Here is a 16,846-nt window from a genome sequence, read left to right on the forward strand (position 1 = left end):
TTTGGAGTGGTAGAAATTAGCTTCTTTTCAAAATCTCTTAAGATTTCAAATTTTTAACTTTTCTAAAACCCAACTGAATTTGCATAAAAATTTTTAAATATTCATGGAATTTTTTTCTTTTTGGTTGATATGATCATCTTTCTAATGTGTTGACCATGATGTTAGATGAGCATCCTACAGATGCTGTTTACATTATTGAAAATATAAGCAAATTACAGGGAAAGCTGTGTAAAGAGGAAAGTTCATAGCATTAAATGCATACATAAAGAAGCTGGAAATGACCTTAAGTATCATTTGGCCATCTGAACTTCTTCTGTTGAGAATTCTCTGTTCAGTTCAGTACCCTATTTTTTAATTGCCTTATTCAGAATTTTAATGTCTAGTTTCTTGAGTTATTTATATATTTTGGAGATCACGCCTTTGTCTGATGTGGGGTTGGTGAAGATCTTCTCTCATTTAATAGGTTGCCTTTTTGTCTTAATGACAGTGTCCTTTGCTTTACAGAAGCTTCTCAGTTTCAGGAGGTCCCATTTATTCATTGTTGCTCTTATTGTCTGTGCTTGGGGTTATAAATATCCCACAGGTGATATCCTGTGCCCATGTGTTGCAGACTACTTCCCATTTTGACTTCTATTGGGTTCAGTGTGGTCAGATTTATATTGAGGTCTTTAATCCATTAGGACTTGAGTTTTGGACATGGTAATAAATATGGATCTATTTTTCTTCTTCTACAGGTTGAAATCCAGTTATGCCAGCACCAGTTATTAAATGTGCTTTCTTTCTTCCATTGTATAATTTTACCTTCTTTGTTGAAAATCAAGTGTTCATAGGTTTGTGGATTAATATCCGGGTTTTCAATTCAATTCCATTGGTCAACATCTATCAATTTTCTTAGCAATCAGGGAAATGAAAATCACAACTTTGAGATACCATCTTACACCTGTCAGAATGGCTAAAATTAAAAACACCAATCATAGTCTATGCTGGAGAGGATGTGGAGTAAGGGGGACACTAATCCATTTTTGGTCGGAATGCAAACTTGTGCAACCACTTTATCAGTGTGATGGTTTTTCAGGAAACTGGGAGTCCACCTACCACAGGATCTAGCAATCCCACTCTTGGGAATACACCCAAGAGATGCCCAATCATACTACAAAAGCATTTGTTCAACTATGTTCATAGCAGCACTATTTGTAATAGCCAGGACCTGGAAACAACCTAGGTGCCCCTCAATAGAAGAATGGATAAAGAAAGTGTGGCATATATACACATTACAGTTCTACTCAGCAGTAAAAAACAATAACATCCTTGCATCAAATGGATAGAAATAGAAAACACTATACTGAGTGAGATAACCCACACCAAAAAGATGAATATGGTATGGACTCTCTCATTAGTAGATTCTAGCCATAAACAAAAGACACTGAGCCTATAATTCATAATTCTAGAGAAGCTAAATAAGAAGATGAACCCAAAGAAAAACCGTATTTATCGTCCTGGATATTGGTAGTAGACAAGATCTCCGTGAAAAAGTTGGAAGCATGGGTGTGGGGGTGGTGTGGGGGGAAGGGGAGTTGTGGAGAGAAAAGGGAGAAGGGAATAACTGGGGAGAGCTTGGGGGAATGGGATGGTTGAGATGGAGGAAGGTTGGATATGGAAACAGGGAAGAAGATATCTTAATTAAGGGAGCCATTTTAGGATTGGAAGAGACTTGGCTCTAGATGGATTCCCAGGTGTCCAAGGGGATATCCCCAGCTAGGTCCTTGGGCAGCAGAGGAGAGGGTGCCTGAACTGGCCTTTTCCCATAGCCACACTGATGAATATCTTGCATATCATCATAGAAACTTTATCTGGTAATGGATGGAGATAGAGACAGAAACTCACACCAGAGCAGTGGACTGAACTCCCAAGGTCTAGAAAAAGAGCCAAAGGAGCGAGAACATGAATGAGGAATTAAGGACTGTGAGGGGTGCGTCCAGCCACTTAGATGATGGGACTGATCTAATGGGATATCACCAAGGCCAGCTGGACTGGGACTGAATGAGCATGTGATCACACTGGTCTCTCTGAATGTGGCTGACAATGAGGGCTGACTGAGAAGCCAATGATAATGGCTATTTTCTGGGTTTTGATTCTACTGCATGTACTGGGTTTTTGGGAGCCTAGTCTGTTTGGATGCACACATTCCTAGACTTGCATGGAGATGGGAGGACCTTGGACTTCCCACAGTGCAGTGCACCCTGACTTCTCTTAGGACTGGAGAGGGAGGGGAGAGGGAGGGAGAGGAGAGGGGGGAATAGGAGGGAAATTGGAAGAGGGAAGGAGATGGAAATTTTTAATAAATAAATAAATAATTAAAAAAAAAGAATCTGGAAACTTCCCACACTAGTGAATTAACAGAACATTTGAAACTTTAGAACAAAAAGAAGTAAACTCACCTAAGAGAACTAGACAGTGGGAAATAATCAAATTTAGAGCTGAAATGATCAAAACATAAACAAAGAAAACAATACAAAGAATCAATGTGACAAAGAGCTGGTTCTTCAAGAAAATCAACAAAATAGACAAACTTTTATCTAAACTAAATGAAAAAGCAGAATGAGCGAATATCCAAATTAGCTAATTGGAAATGAAAAAAAGGATATAACAACAGACAAGGAGGAAATATGAAGAATCATCAGGTCATATTTTCAAAACTTGTACTCCACAAATTGGAAATCTTAAAAGAAATGGACAACTTTCTGGATAAATATCACTTACCAAAATTAAATCAAGACAAGATAAGCAAATTAAACAAATCTATAACTTCTGAAAAAACAGAAACAGTCACCAAAAGTCTCCCAACCAAAAAAGCCCAGGACCAGATGGTTTAAGCTCAGACTTATACAGGACTTTCAAAGGAAAGAACTAATACAAATAACCCTCAAATTATTTCACACAATTGAAACAGAAGGACAATTGCCAAATTCTTTTTATGAGGCTGAAATTACCTTGATATTCAAACCGCAGAAAGACATTTCTAAGAAAGAGAATTACAGACCAATCTCTCTCATGAACATTGATTGAAAATAAATAAATAAAATACTGGCAAATTGAATCCAAGAACACATCAAACCATCATCTACCATGATCAAGTTGGCTTCATCCCACAGATGCAGGGATGATTCAACATACGAAAATCTGTCAACACAATCCACCATATAAACAAGCTGAAAAATAAAAACCACATGATCACCTCATTAGATGCTGAGAAAGCTTTTGACAAAATAAAATAGCCCTTCATGATAAAGGTCGTAGAGAGAACAGGAATACAAAGAGAATACCTAAACATAATTAGGGCAATATACAGCAAGCCAACATCAAACTAAATGGAAAGAAACTCCCAGCGATTCCTGTGAAATTAGGAACAAATCAAGATTGTCCACTCTCTCAATATCTATTCACTATAGTTCTTGATGTCTTAGCTAGAGCAATAAGACACAAAAAGGAGAGCAATGGGATACAAATTGGAAAAGAAGTCACACTCTCACTGTATGCTGATGATATGATAGTTTACATAAGTGATTCAAAAAATTCTACCATGGAAAGTCTACAACTCATAAACACTTTCAGCAGTGTAGCAGGATATGAGATTAACTCAAAAAAATCAGTAGCCCTTTTGTACACAGATGATAAGAGGGCTGGGGAAGAAATCAAAGAAACAACACCCTTCACAATAGCATAAAATATCTTGGAGTAATTCTAACCAAACAAATGGAAGACTTATGACAAGAACATTTAATCTTTGAATAAAGAAATTGAAGAAGACACCAGGAAGTGGAAAGAACTCCCGTGCTCTTGGGTAGGCAGATTTAACATAGTAAAAATTGCAATCTTACTAAAAGCAATCTACAGATTCAATGCAAGACCCATTAAAATCCCAGCAAAAATTTTCAAAGTCCTGGAAAGAATGGTACTCAACTTCATATGGAAAAATAAAAGAGTCAGGATAGCCAAAACAACCCTGGACAATAAAAGAACTTCTGGAGGCCTCAGAATTTCTGACTTCAAACTACTACAGAGCTACAGTACTGAAAATAGCCTGGTATTGGCATAAGAACAGACAGAACAAATGGAATTGAAAAGAAGACCCGGATATCAATCCACACATCTTTGTACAGATGATTTTTGACAAGGAAGCAAAAAATATCGAATGGAAAAAATAAAGCATATTTAACAAGGGGTGCTGGCATAATGGGATATCAACATGTAGAAGAATGAAAATAGACCCCAATCTGTCACCATGCACAAAACTCAAGTCCAAATGGATCAAAGGCCTCAACATAAGGCAAGCCACACTGAACCTCATAAAAGAGAAAGTGGGAAGTATACTTGAACACATTGGCACAGGGAACCACTGCCTAAATATAACCCCAGCAGTACAGACACTAAGAGAAACAATTAATAAATGGGACTAAAAAGCTTCTGTAAAGCAAAGAACATGGTCAACAAGACAAAATGACACCCTACAGAATGGAAAAAGATATTAACTAACCTCACATCAGACAAAGGTTTGATCTCCAAAATAAACTAAGAACTCAAGATTAGACACCAAAAAACACATAATCCAATAAATGGAATACAGACCTAAACAGAAAACTCTCAAAAGAGGAATATAAAATGGCTGAAAGACACTTAAGAAAATGTTCAATATCCTTAGTCATTAGAGAAATGCAAATCAAAACAACTCTGAGATTTCATCTTACACCTGTATGAATGCCAAGATCAAAAACACAGATGACAACTTATCCTGAGGAGGTTGTAGGGAAAAGGGAACACTTCTGTATTGCTGGTGGGAATGCAAGCTGGTACAAACCCGCTGGATGTCAGTGTGGCAATTTCTCAGAAAATTAGAACACAGCCTTCCTCAAGACCTAGTAATACCTGATGTAGGAGGATCATCTTTCTATCTGTTGATTTCATTGGTTAAGCAATAAAAAAACTGCTTGGCCCTCGTAGGTTAAAACATAGGTGGGAGGAGTAAACAGAACAGAATGCTGGGAGAAAGAAGCTGAGTCGAGAGAGTTGCCATGATTCTCCCGCTCCAGACAGATGCAGGTTAAGATCTTTCCTCGTAAGCGCACCTCGTGGTGCTACATAGATTATTAGAAATGGGTTAAGAGGCTGAAACTAATGGGCCAGGCAGTGTTTAAAAGAATACAGTTTCCATGTAATTATTTCGGGTAAAGCTAGTCGTACGGGCGGCCGGGTGCCAAGGATGCAGCCCCGCCGCTCCTACTAATACAAATACCACTTTTGGGTATATATCGAAAGGATGTTCAATTGTGCCAAAAGGACATGTGCTCAGTTATGTTCATAGTAGCTGTGTTTGTCATAGCCAGAAGCTGAAAAGAACCTAAATGCCTCTCAATTGAAGAATGGATAAGAAAAATGTGATATGGATGAAGTACTACACAGCAAAAAACACAACAAAAAAATACGACTTCTTGAATTTAGAAGGAAAATGGATGAAGCTAGAAAACACTATTTTGAGTGAGGTAACCCAGACACAGAAAGACAATTATCACATGTACTCACTCATAGCTGTTTTTTAAAATATAATACAAAGAAAACAGGCCTACAAACCACAATCCCAGAGAACTTAGATAAGAATGAGGACACTAAGATAGACTTACATAGATCAAATATACATGGGGGGTGGAAAGTAGAAAATAACAAGATCTCCTGAGTAAATTGGGAGCATGGGGACCTTGGGAAGGATTTAGGTGGGAGGGGAGAATCAGGTTGGATAGCAGAAAAAAAATGTAGATCTCAATAAATATCAATAGAAAAATGTTTAAAAAGAACATATAAACAAAGATTTAAAAATGGAAAATTTTAATAAAAAGTTAGATATATTCCACAATTAAAATGAGAGCTTCCAGTATTTGAAACAGCAGAGAGAAAAAGGTTCTTTTTCTCTGTGGCCAGTTGGAAGGAGCTGATCAAGAACTGGAGGAGGAAATTGTAAGTGATAACACTATTAATTAGCACTGGAATCTCAGGGATGGGAGGTTCTTGACTCATCAGTACACCATCTTATAGCTCTGTAAATATCTGTAAGTGATTACCGAATTTCTCAATGCAACAAATAAATACTAAAATTTCAGAGATGAACGAGATTGCTTATGAGCACACAACTGTTTTATAGCTCTGTAAATAGTATTTGAATTAGAAATTTCTTACATTCCTTCAAGCCTTTTCTAATAAATTTATTTCACTATCATCATATATATGGTGACTTCTATGTCAGTAACTGTCACATGTCTTTTATCATTTTATGGGAGCTAGGTCTACATGATGTCTGTCATTTTCCAGAAATTCACTATTTGTCCATAATTAGATATGGCGCCAACTCTTAGTGGATGCATCCAGTAAGAGTCATTGTTCTATTGTTGTGAAAGACACTATGAACAAGGCAACTCATAAAAAAAACCCATTTAATTGGGGTCTTGCTCTCAGTTTCAGAATTTTGTTCATTATCATCATGGCAGAAACCATGACATCAACACGACACTAGAACAGAAAAGAGAGCTGTACCTGATCCACAGGCGAAGAGAGACTAGACCTGAAAGCCCATTCCAGTAGCACACTTGCTCCAACAAGCTCACACCTACTCCAACAAGGCCACACCTCCTCGTCCTTCTAGAATAATGTAGAGCTCAATAAACATCGATTTACAAAGCTTTAAATCAAGTTGCATATTTTCCTTTAAATTAAGTTCAAAATCTAAAAGTAATTCTAATATTAATTCTATTGTGTATTTATTTTTAGGGTAAGCTCCATTTTCTGGATATTTAACATAATTTAACCATGATTCAAACTACAAGGTGTTAGGAATAAAATCCCTTTTTAAAATTGACAGTGAAAGTGGTGAAAATATTTTGAGAAAGAATGGATAAGAGAAAGCATAACATATATAGTTTGGAGTAAAATTTGGTGCCTCACCAAAATTTGAACTTCAAATACTTCAAAATAGCATCCTATAACCTTTTCCCTAAATGTTTATATACTTAAAATTTTATATATAACTTCTAAGCTTTCATGTTCTAGTAACAACAATCTATTCAACCTATGTTTCTAATAAACTACTTTTAAAATAGAATCCTTCAGGGAAAGGTAAAAACAAGCAAGGGTTTGGCTGCACCTACACTTCCTTGGTGTAGCAGCATTTGGGAAGAAACACATCCTGATGCAATGGGACCAAGGGTTCTTGGATGGAAGTGACCTGTAATAGGAATACGGAGTTAATGCCAGGCTGATTTGCACAGTGGCATTGGAGTATGGGCAAATACAACCATGAGAACTGTGGGAGCATTTAGTATGTGGAAATCACGCAGATGGCAGAAATTCCCAGGGTTACCTAAATAAAGAAATGTCAGTATTCAGTGCTGGAATGGGGCCCCCAGCTGTCTTAAGCCACTTCAGTAGATTAGGATCTACACCCAGATACAGGAGGTGAGTGAGAATTGTTTTGGGTCTGAAGCCTAATCATCCTTGACCAAGCATCTTCCTAATACAGAGTCAGGACAGCAGCCATGGAATATTGGAGCTAAATTATGCAATGAATAGTACAGCTTCATATCGGGGTCTAGAAAGGGGATAAAGGCTTCTACTGTCATGCCTAACAACCTACCTGGGTTCATCCCTGGAGCCTACATGCTTAAGGACAGAATTAAGTTCATAAAATTGTCATTTGACCTCCATGATTGTGCTGCTGATCCCATGGCATTGTAGCTAAGTGAGCAGGACCAAGAGCAAATAATATTCTACATGACAGTGAATGAATTTTACAGTTTATGTCATGGGTGAGGATTTTAAAAGGCATTCTGGTAGTCAAGTACAGGTGGCTTTGTATTTCAGACTCAGAGGCAGAGGCAGACAGACCAGTCTGGACTAGAGAGTGAGTTCCAGGACAGCCAGGGCTGCATACACAATAAGATCTTTCTCAAGCAAAGATAAACAATCAAACAACATTCTCCAAAGTCTTTATATTTTTTGGCACCACAATGGGAAACTATAAACACTAGCAAGTCATTTGTGAGAATGATGAGTGCTCATAACTGTTCTGTCCTGTGAGTCGAGACTGACTGGGAAGCAGCCCACCTTAGCTAAGGTTCTTTTGCATTTCCCTTTGGTCTTCTAACTGTAACTATTCTGGTGTCCATTTAGATCCTGGTGTTCCTTTCCCTTTATTTCTTTTATGGAATTATGTTTATCTTCATTACTTCAAATGTTTTTATTTACTATATATACTGCCAAGTACTTACTTTTGTGTTTTAAAGTGTAACTCATGGCAAGCACTTCAAAAAAAATGTTTACCTTTTTAACCTTTTCCATGATTTTACATATGTTCCTATATAGAATGCTAATGTTATTTACTTGACATACATGTAAAGCCATACATTTAATACATAGTTTAGTGACAACATAAATGTATATAAATATGTGTCTGTTAGACTCTATCTTATTTTAGCATTATTAACTTATTTTATATGAAAAATAATGTTGAAATTTTTTCAAATAGAGCCTCCCTAGATAGCTGTGGCTGGACTGAAATTTGCTGTGTAGGCTAGTTGGCCTCAAACTGAAAACTGTACACCTGCCTCTGCCTTCCTAGTGCTAAGAATAATGATGTGAACCATAATGCCTGACTTGAATGTTTATCACGAGTAGCCATTAAGTTCTTTCTAAGAGTCACATAAAGCAAAGTAACTATCATTGTATTGATGAGTATAGCACACAACTGGTCTAAGAATTCTTATCTATGAGGGAAGAATGAAAATTTAGGGATTCACACATTTTGGTTCATATAGTCAAAGAAAGAGATGTGGAAAAAGTAGAGATAGTGTCAAGGCATAGAAAAGAGGCAAACATTCCTCTTATGAATAAAATTTTAACCATGGATATGTATTTTCCTAGGCAGAAAGCTCTCTGTACAATGTGATGGAGTCAGCTTACTCTTTTGAACAAAGCTGGTTTTGGTTTAGGGATAGATGAGATTTATTATGTGTTCCTTGTCTTCAAGAAACTTACTGAAACACACCCAATCCAAAGAAGCTGCTTCTGGGGCAAGATCGTGGGTCTGGAAATGAATTATATTGATGTTGAAGTTGAATTTTGTGATGGAGAAAATGAAGAGAAGGTGAAATAGGAAGGGGTAGCTGAAGAAAGATACCATGGAGAAAGTGAAGCCAATGAAGGCCAGAAGGATCAATTACCAAGTCTGTGTATAAGACCCCACAGGCGATACCTAAGGAGGAAACCAGAACAGGCACCAAGAAGTGCATCTATTGTGTTTGCAATGAGCCTGTAAGGCTGTGGGTGAAGTTACCAGCAGTTATGCCTGCACAGATTGTTACCACAAGAAAAATCAAGAAATATTTCATTGGGCGCCTAGATGCGGCCATCATTTGCTACCTGCTCATCCAAGGAAATGGAAGCAATTAGTTAAGAGCACAAATTGCCCATATTTCAGCAGGGACCCATGTAAGCCTTCTAGGATTCTATCAGTTTGGTGAAGAGGTTGGAGGAGGAGAAGAATAAAGAGGAGGAAGAGAAGAAGGAGGAGGAGGAGGAGGAGGGGGAGAAGACAAAGAAGAAGAAGAGGAAGAGGAAGAGGAAGAAGAAGAAGAAGAAGAAGAAGAAGAAGAAGAAGAAGAAGAAGAAGAAGAAGAAGAAGAAGAAGAAGAAGAAGAGGTGGAAGGTGGTTGAAACAGCAATGAGTAAAAGCATGATTTTGAGGGTGGTGTGGGAGAATTGTCTGTATTCTTTCAATCATTTTTTAATAATGCTGACTGACCAGACAGGAAGTAGAGGCGGGGTCGATGAGAACAGGAGTATTCTGGGAAATAGGAAGCTCTCTCCGCAGTCCTGCCCAGACCTCGGAAGAAGTAAAATGTAGTCTACTCACCTGAAAAAAGTACTGAGTCATGTGACTAATGTAGATGAGAACAATGGGTTAATATAATCTACAAGAGTTAACAAGAAGCCTGAGTAATGGGACAATCAGTTTTATAACTTAGGGAGATCTCTGTGTGAATTTCTTCGGGCCTGCTGGCTGTGTGATATCGGGTGAAACGGAAAAAGCAACAAGTAGACCCTCCATGTTACATGAAGGAATCCAAGTGACTGACCTGGTAGAATCTCTATCCAGTTGGGTTCATCATGTGCAGTACATTCTTCCTCAAGTAGGAGTCTTTGGGTAGTTCGTAGATTTAGATTGACATGTGTACTGAAATGATCTGTTATATTTTAAGTATAAATGTACATTTATTTTGTCAACAGTTCTTTTATTCTGCATGAAGCTTTTATGTCAAAAACTCTAAATGATTACTACAGACATGAAAACCAGTTTTGAACAGTGGTTATATGCAGGCTCTGTGACAGGAACATAAGATTTGATCATCACCACAACCCCATGAAAGGATACAGGATACTTTTGTATAATAAGGCATTAAGGCAGACAGGGTGGGAGAGATGGTAAAGCAACCTCAGCTGATTCATTATAGAATGAGGTGTGAGACAAAGGACCCAGAGTCCATCCTGTGAAACACCTGCTGCACTCTTCCATCATGTGTAGAAAGCCTTCACTTCTATACAGATAATAGGTTCTTCTGAGGACTCTAGATAAGGATTATTGCCTGTGTAATTAGGACCCCAGTCTTATCACACTTGAAATTTTATTTTTAATAATAATTAGCATTGGTACACAAGAAAAGTTAATGAGGGCTGAATATGAAAGTAAGTCATATACATGTATGTAAACATCACAATAAAACATTCTTTCGTTATGTTACTCACAAGTTACAATTATGCTAATAGAAATAATTACTAAAAAGTGCTATGGCCAGGTGATGGAGGTACACACCTGTAATCTCAGCACTCAGGAAGTAGAGGCAAATGGATCTCAAAGTTCACAGCCAGCCTAGTCTACAGAGTGAGTTTCAGTACAGTCAGAAATACACAGAAAAACCCTGTCACAATAAACAAACAAAATGTACAGTGAAGGCCAGTTATGTGTAAACCATGTCACCAAGGATATTGTGGCAGTGTCTTAAACTGTTTATGTTTAAAGAATACTCTACAAATAAGAAAGTAGAGGAACTGGATATAAGAGAGCTTGCTGCTCTACCAAAAGACCTGAGTTTTGTTTCCAGTATTCTTGCCAGACAGCACACAATGGCCTGCAAATCCATGTCTAGGATATCTGATATCTTCTTCTGACCACCGGGGACACCTGCACACATGTAGCGCTCTCTCTCTCTCTCTCTCTCTCTCTCTCTCTCTCTCTCTCTCTCTCTCTCTGTGTGTGTGTGTGTGTGTGTGTCTTCTCTCTTTCCCTCTCTCTTTTTCTCTCTCTCTTTTAAAAAGAGAAAATTATAATGATGGATTTTTATTTTATGAGTCAGGATCTAATTATATATTCCTGACTAGCCTGGGACTTGCTTTGTAGAACAGGCTAGCCTTGAACTCCCAGATATGTGCCTGCCTGTGCCTCCTTAATGTTGGAATTAAATGTGTATGCCACCATGCTTGGCATTAATGACTGAATTTTAAAATGTTAAATGATCTTAAAATCTTTCTGATGATTTTTGATCTAAAATAACATATCAATATAATCAATTAGAACAATTAAAAAATGAAAAAGTATGCTTTTAATGTCATCATTTAGTTTATTTATATAAAGTATGTAAACTAGTCAAATGTATTACTACCATTTTAAAGAATGCATAGACATTCAAATTCTGTAATTCCAAGAAATGTAAAATTATTGAAATAACTAGTACGTTTGTTGTTTTCCTGAAGTAACCCAAATGAAAATAACACTTGGTAAAAACATACAGAAAGAAGAAGCTTAGTGTGGAGGCATGTGTCAGCAAGTCTAGCACTGGGAAAACTGAATTAGGAGTGTAGTGGTATATTATCTGTATTTGGATAAATAAGTCTTGCCTGAATACCAGAGGCAAAGCTAGAGCCACTAGAGGTCACGCAATGGTGGCACAGACTTATAATCTCAGGATTTGGGAGACAGTGTCAGATGGATCTCTGTGAAGTGAAGGCGACCCTGAGCTATACAAGGTCCATGAAAGCAAATCCAGCTTGTGGTGGCTCATACCTTTAATCCCAGTTTTAGGGAATCATATGTCCTTAATCCAAGAAATAAATGGAATATAAAATAAGAGGAGAGAGAAGCTCTGTCTGTTTAGTCTGTTGTCACCCAGTCTTGTAGAGGTATGCCTTTTCTAATGGATGGGCTACCTTGCTTTTCTGGTTTTTCGGTTGAACCCTAATATCTGTATCTGGCTTTTTATTATTTGTCATAGGAAATGACTATTTATCAAAATAGTTGGGCAAGTTTTCCACACAGGGAAGTCTTGTCTTAGTAATTACCAACCATAAATTCTCAAAAATATTAAAAATATTTTGACAGTTACAAGGTTTTTATTAATCTGTTAAACCTTGCAACTCTCATCTCCAGGGTCACTGTACTTGACGGAATACTGCACAAAAGAATGAGGAAGAGGAAAAAGAAGTTGAAGAAAAACAAGACAAAGGAGAAGAGCTTGACTACATAGAACAAGAAGTGGGTCCTCTTCTTTTGACATCAGTCTCTGAACATTTAGGTAACTCTACACACTGTTAATGAGAACTCATAAAAAATACATTACATACGTGTGGTAAACATGTAACTGTTGGAAGCCCTAAAAGGGGGGCAGAGAGCGAGGTTTCATCCCTTCTCTCATTCCTGGGTTCTGTAGGGTGGGAGTAAAAAAGGCTTTGGTCTATACTAATGCTTTGAAAGTGGCTGAAGGACTGGTGCAGAGAGAAAACATGGATGGGCTGTAACCAACAGGAATGGCATCACTCTTGTCTTGGTTTCTATATACCACAAACACATGGTTCAGCTATAGTGCAACATTATGCATGGTCTCTAGTGGTACTTCTAATCTATATTTGTCTCTCTTTTGTTTCTTCCTATTCTGTTTTGCTTGAAATTCATACTAAGTTTATTTTATACCCATGAATTGTCTATACCCCCTGGATACATATACTTCTTCTGCGTTAGTAAAATCTCCATTGCAAAAATGTTTGTACATATCATTGCATTTGCTATATATTTACACTGATGGTGAAGGGTCATCTGTCTATTTGTTACTTTTAATGGTTAATAAAGAAACTGCCTAGGCCTTTTGATAGGGCAGGATTTAGATAAGTGGAGTAGACAGGACAGAATGCTGGGAGAAAGAAAGCATAGTTGATCAGATGCCATGGAGACAGCCACCACTTCAGGCATGCTGAATCTTTCCCGGTAAGCCACCACCTCGTGGTGCTGCACAGATTATTAGAAATGGGTTAATCAAGATCTGAGAATTAGCCAATAAGAGGCTAGAACTAAAGGGCCAAGCAGTGTTTAAATGAATACAATTTGTGTGTTGTTATTTCCGGGGCAAAACTAACCACGCAGGAGCCGGGCTGGATGAAAAGCAGGCCTGCTTGCCTCATCACTACAAAACCACATAAGATATGTATGTATATGTGTGTGCTATGTATACATCCTTACAATTATATTTGCCCAGGACACTCATAAAACACTCTCTTGAGACTCCTCCACTGCTGGTGGGAATGAAAACATGCACAGACACTTTGGAATTCATTATGGCATTTTACCAGATAAATGGAGATCAAGCTACCTCAAGACCTGGCAATACCATTCATGGGCATATACCCAAAGGATGCTCAATCACACAACAAAAAAGTTGTTAAACTATGGTTACAGCAGCATTATTTGTAATAGCCAAACAGGGAAAAAATCTAGATGACCCTCCACCAAAGAAAAAAAATGGATAAAGAAAATGTTTTAACTCTTTATACCAAATGTTGAAGACAGTACCATATTTATAAAAATCACTTCAGTTACTAGTAGATTCTTGTTCTGTTTGAAGTTAAGCTTAAAAATTTCTCATTGGTATCCAGATATTCAGAATATACCCTATTGACAACACGACTGTCCTCAAATTTCATACCAAAGTATGCTATTGGTGTTCTTAGATTTAATCTTTGGCCTAGAACATATATATATCCATTATGCAATGGGAAGTAAGTATCTGACCACATGTACAAAATTACAAAGCCATATGTAAACAAACTCCACAGCTTATATTTTGGTGAGTGGAAAACCAAAACAAGATCCTCCAAAACATAGAGCTGGGAAGGATTTATTCTCCCACAGCAGGTAAGCAGAATATTGAAATCCAATTTAATGCCCCTCCCTGGCCAAAGGATGGAAGGTGATATTTTTGTCCAGGTAGCCCATACATTTACTCAAGACAAGGCAGAGACAGTCCTGTGTGTAGTGTAGTGAGCAAAAGTATAAGCCCATACAATTCTAAGTCACAATCGAGTAAAGAAAGATTACAGATATATTTTGACCTGTGTTTAGCTGAAATTCATAAGTAACATGGGTTGGGATCTGTATCCCAGACAGGAATGACTCTGGGTATTCCTAGCTTGCATGCTAAGCTTTAGATAGAAATACAAGACACACTGAAAGTATATTCATATAAGCATTTGGCATTGAAAGGTTTGCTTAGAGTCTGACAATTGTAATTGTTTAGGCTCTGGAAATTATGTTATCACAGATGTTGTTACTCCTGTCTTAACTCCTTTTGGCATGTTAGATATATATTGTGCGATTTATTAAAAAGACTTCTGTAATATAGTAAAGATGAAGTTCAAAGCTAGAGTAATTCAAGGTTGTACTTTTTCATCTTAATTATCCCATTTATCTATATTGGGCACGGTTTTATATCACTCACTCATTAAGTTAGTGGAGAGTTTAAGATGCAACTGAAATTGTTGAGCATTTTGAAAAATGTTATTTAAAATATTCTTTATTTAAGTGATCAGTTTCAAGGGAATTAGGATCAAGAGACTATTACAGCTTTCTTTATACCTTGCTGAGAAAGAACACAGTTCCATTTATCTTGTTTGTTTCTTCCTTAAGTAATAGCAGAAAGCTCAATTAAGTAGGTAAGAGCTGAGTTATCTTGGTTAGACTAGCCATTAAAGCAAGCCTCATGATCAGGTGTTAGCTAGCCAACAAAAAACACTTTTTGTGTGTGTGTGTGATCCCTTGTTTCTATGAAAAAAAACGAGTTGGACACAGGGGGATTTGGAAGGGGTTGGAGGAAAGAATAGGATGACATTTATTCTATGACAAAATTTAAAAACCACAGTTAAATCAAAAATGAAAACCAATGGCCACTGCGAGTTTGACTAAGCTCCAGAGAGCATATGGACAACATAAATTGGACATATGGGTTTTATTCTTTCTCTTTTGGGGGGTCACAAGGGTCAGGAGGCAGACCTGGAAGGACTGTGAAGTGAGTGTGATCGGATTGTATGATGTGTAATTCCCCAAAAATTAATAAAATAGTATATTGGAAAAAAAAAACAAGTGAAAGCCAAGCTTTTAATTATTTACCATGATAGCATGAGGAAGAGACAGTTTTGACTTTCTCCCTCACCTTATTCTCTTCCAAGGATGAAATGGATTTGCAGAAATGTGTGTCACTGATATATGGGCATCATGAGGTCATGACTTTGAGGAGAAACCCCAGGAAAAAACCAACTGAGGAAGTTTTATGGAGGTGGAGGTGGGATCATGTGTAGAGTTGGGTCCTTCCAGCCAGACCAGAACACCTAGAAGGCTCTTGAGTTACGAATGCTTGTCCAGACTCACAGGCAGATGAAGACTCTTAAGTTAGTAATGCATGACCAGCCTTGGGGGCAGATGAAGGCTCTTGAGTTAGGAATGCATGACCAGCCTTGGAAGCAGTGGAAGGCTCTTGAGTTAGCAATGCATGACCAGGCTTGGGGGCCGAGTTCTTGACTGAAAGTCCCACTAGCAAGGCGGGGGTATGTGTTGACTTGTTATGCATCATGTCCTAAGTGGGGTGAGGCCTACAAGAGAAAACATCTGCAATTTTCTATGATCTTGGCTGAAAAGAAATAAAAGATCAGTTTTTAGCTACACCTCATTTTTCATCCAGTCAAGGCTAGCAAATTTCAAATTTTGTAGAAAATCTCTGTAAAAAAATAAATAATTGAATAACTGGAGAAGGTATTTTTTGAGGAAGATATAAATATAGAGTGTATTTTCACAGGATCTGGCCTGTTTTTTTTTAATTTAATTTATGCACATTGGTGTAAGGATTCCAGATCCACCGGAAATGAGTCAAAGACAGTTGTGAGCTGCCATGCTGGGAATTGAACCCAGGTCCTCTGAAAAAAACAGCAAATGAACTTAACCCCTGAACCATCTCTCCATTCTCCTGGCTCTGTTTTTCATAACTGGCTTAGCAGTTTAGTAAAAAAATAATTCCGAGTAGTTGATGGATTACTGGGAACTATTACACTGACTTAGCAGTTTGGTAAAAACATAATTCCCACTAGTTGATGAATTACTTGGAATTTACTTCAGTCTATCGGTTTAAATGCCTTGTTTTTTTTAAAGACCTTATTAGTATAAAGGGGTAAACTTTCTAAAGAGACATGACTTTACTTTCTTTTCACTCACAGAAAGTTTGAAAACATCTACATAGGCTAGGGTCATAAGTATAATATGGAGAATTACACACCCCCAGGCCTGGCCCCTGTCTACCAAGAATACCCCAGTGGACCAGAAATTACAGAAATGGATGATCCCATTGTGAGTGAGGGACAGGCTTCCAGGGCCACACAAGAGGTCACTGTACTGTCAGCTGAGGAGAATGAAGAAACTGACAATTAAGATTCTGACAAT

General features: G+C 37.6%; 1 pseudogene; it reads left to right on the forward strand.

Moving 5' to 3' along the window:
* Positions 1-128: 128 nt before the first annotated feature.
* Positions 129-16,834, forward strand: LOC142860660 (radial spoke head protein 4 homolog A-like; annotated as a pseudogene).
* The last annotated feature ends 12 nt before the right edge of the window (positions 16,835-16,846 follow it).

Source organism: Microtus pennsylvanicus, chromosome 1, assembly GCF_037038515.1.
Source record: "Microtus pennsylvanicus isolate mMicPen1 chromosome 1, mMicPen1.hap1, whole genome shotgun sequence".
Classification (NCBI taxonomy): Eukaryota; Metazoa; Chordata; class Mammalia; order Rodentia; family Cricetidae; genus Microtus; species Microtus pennsylvanicus.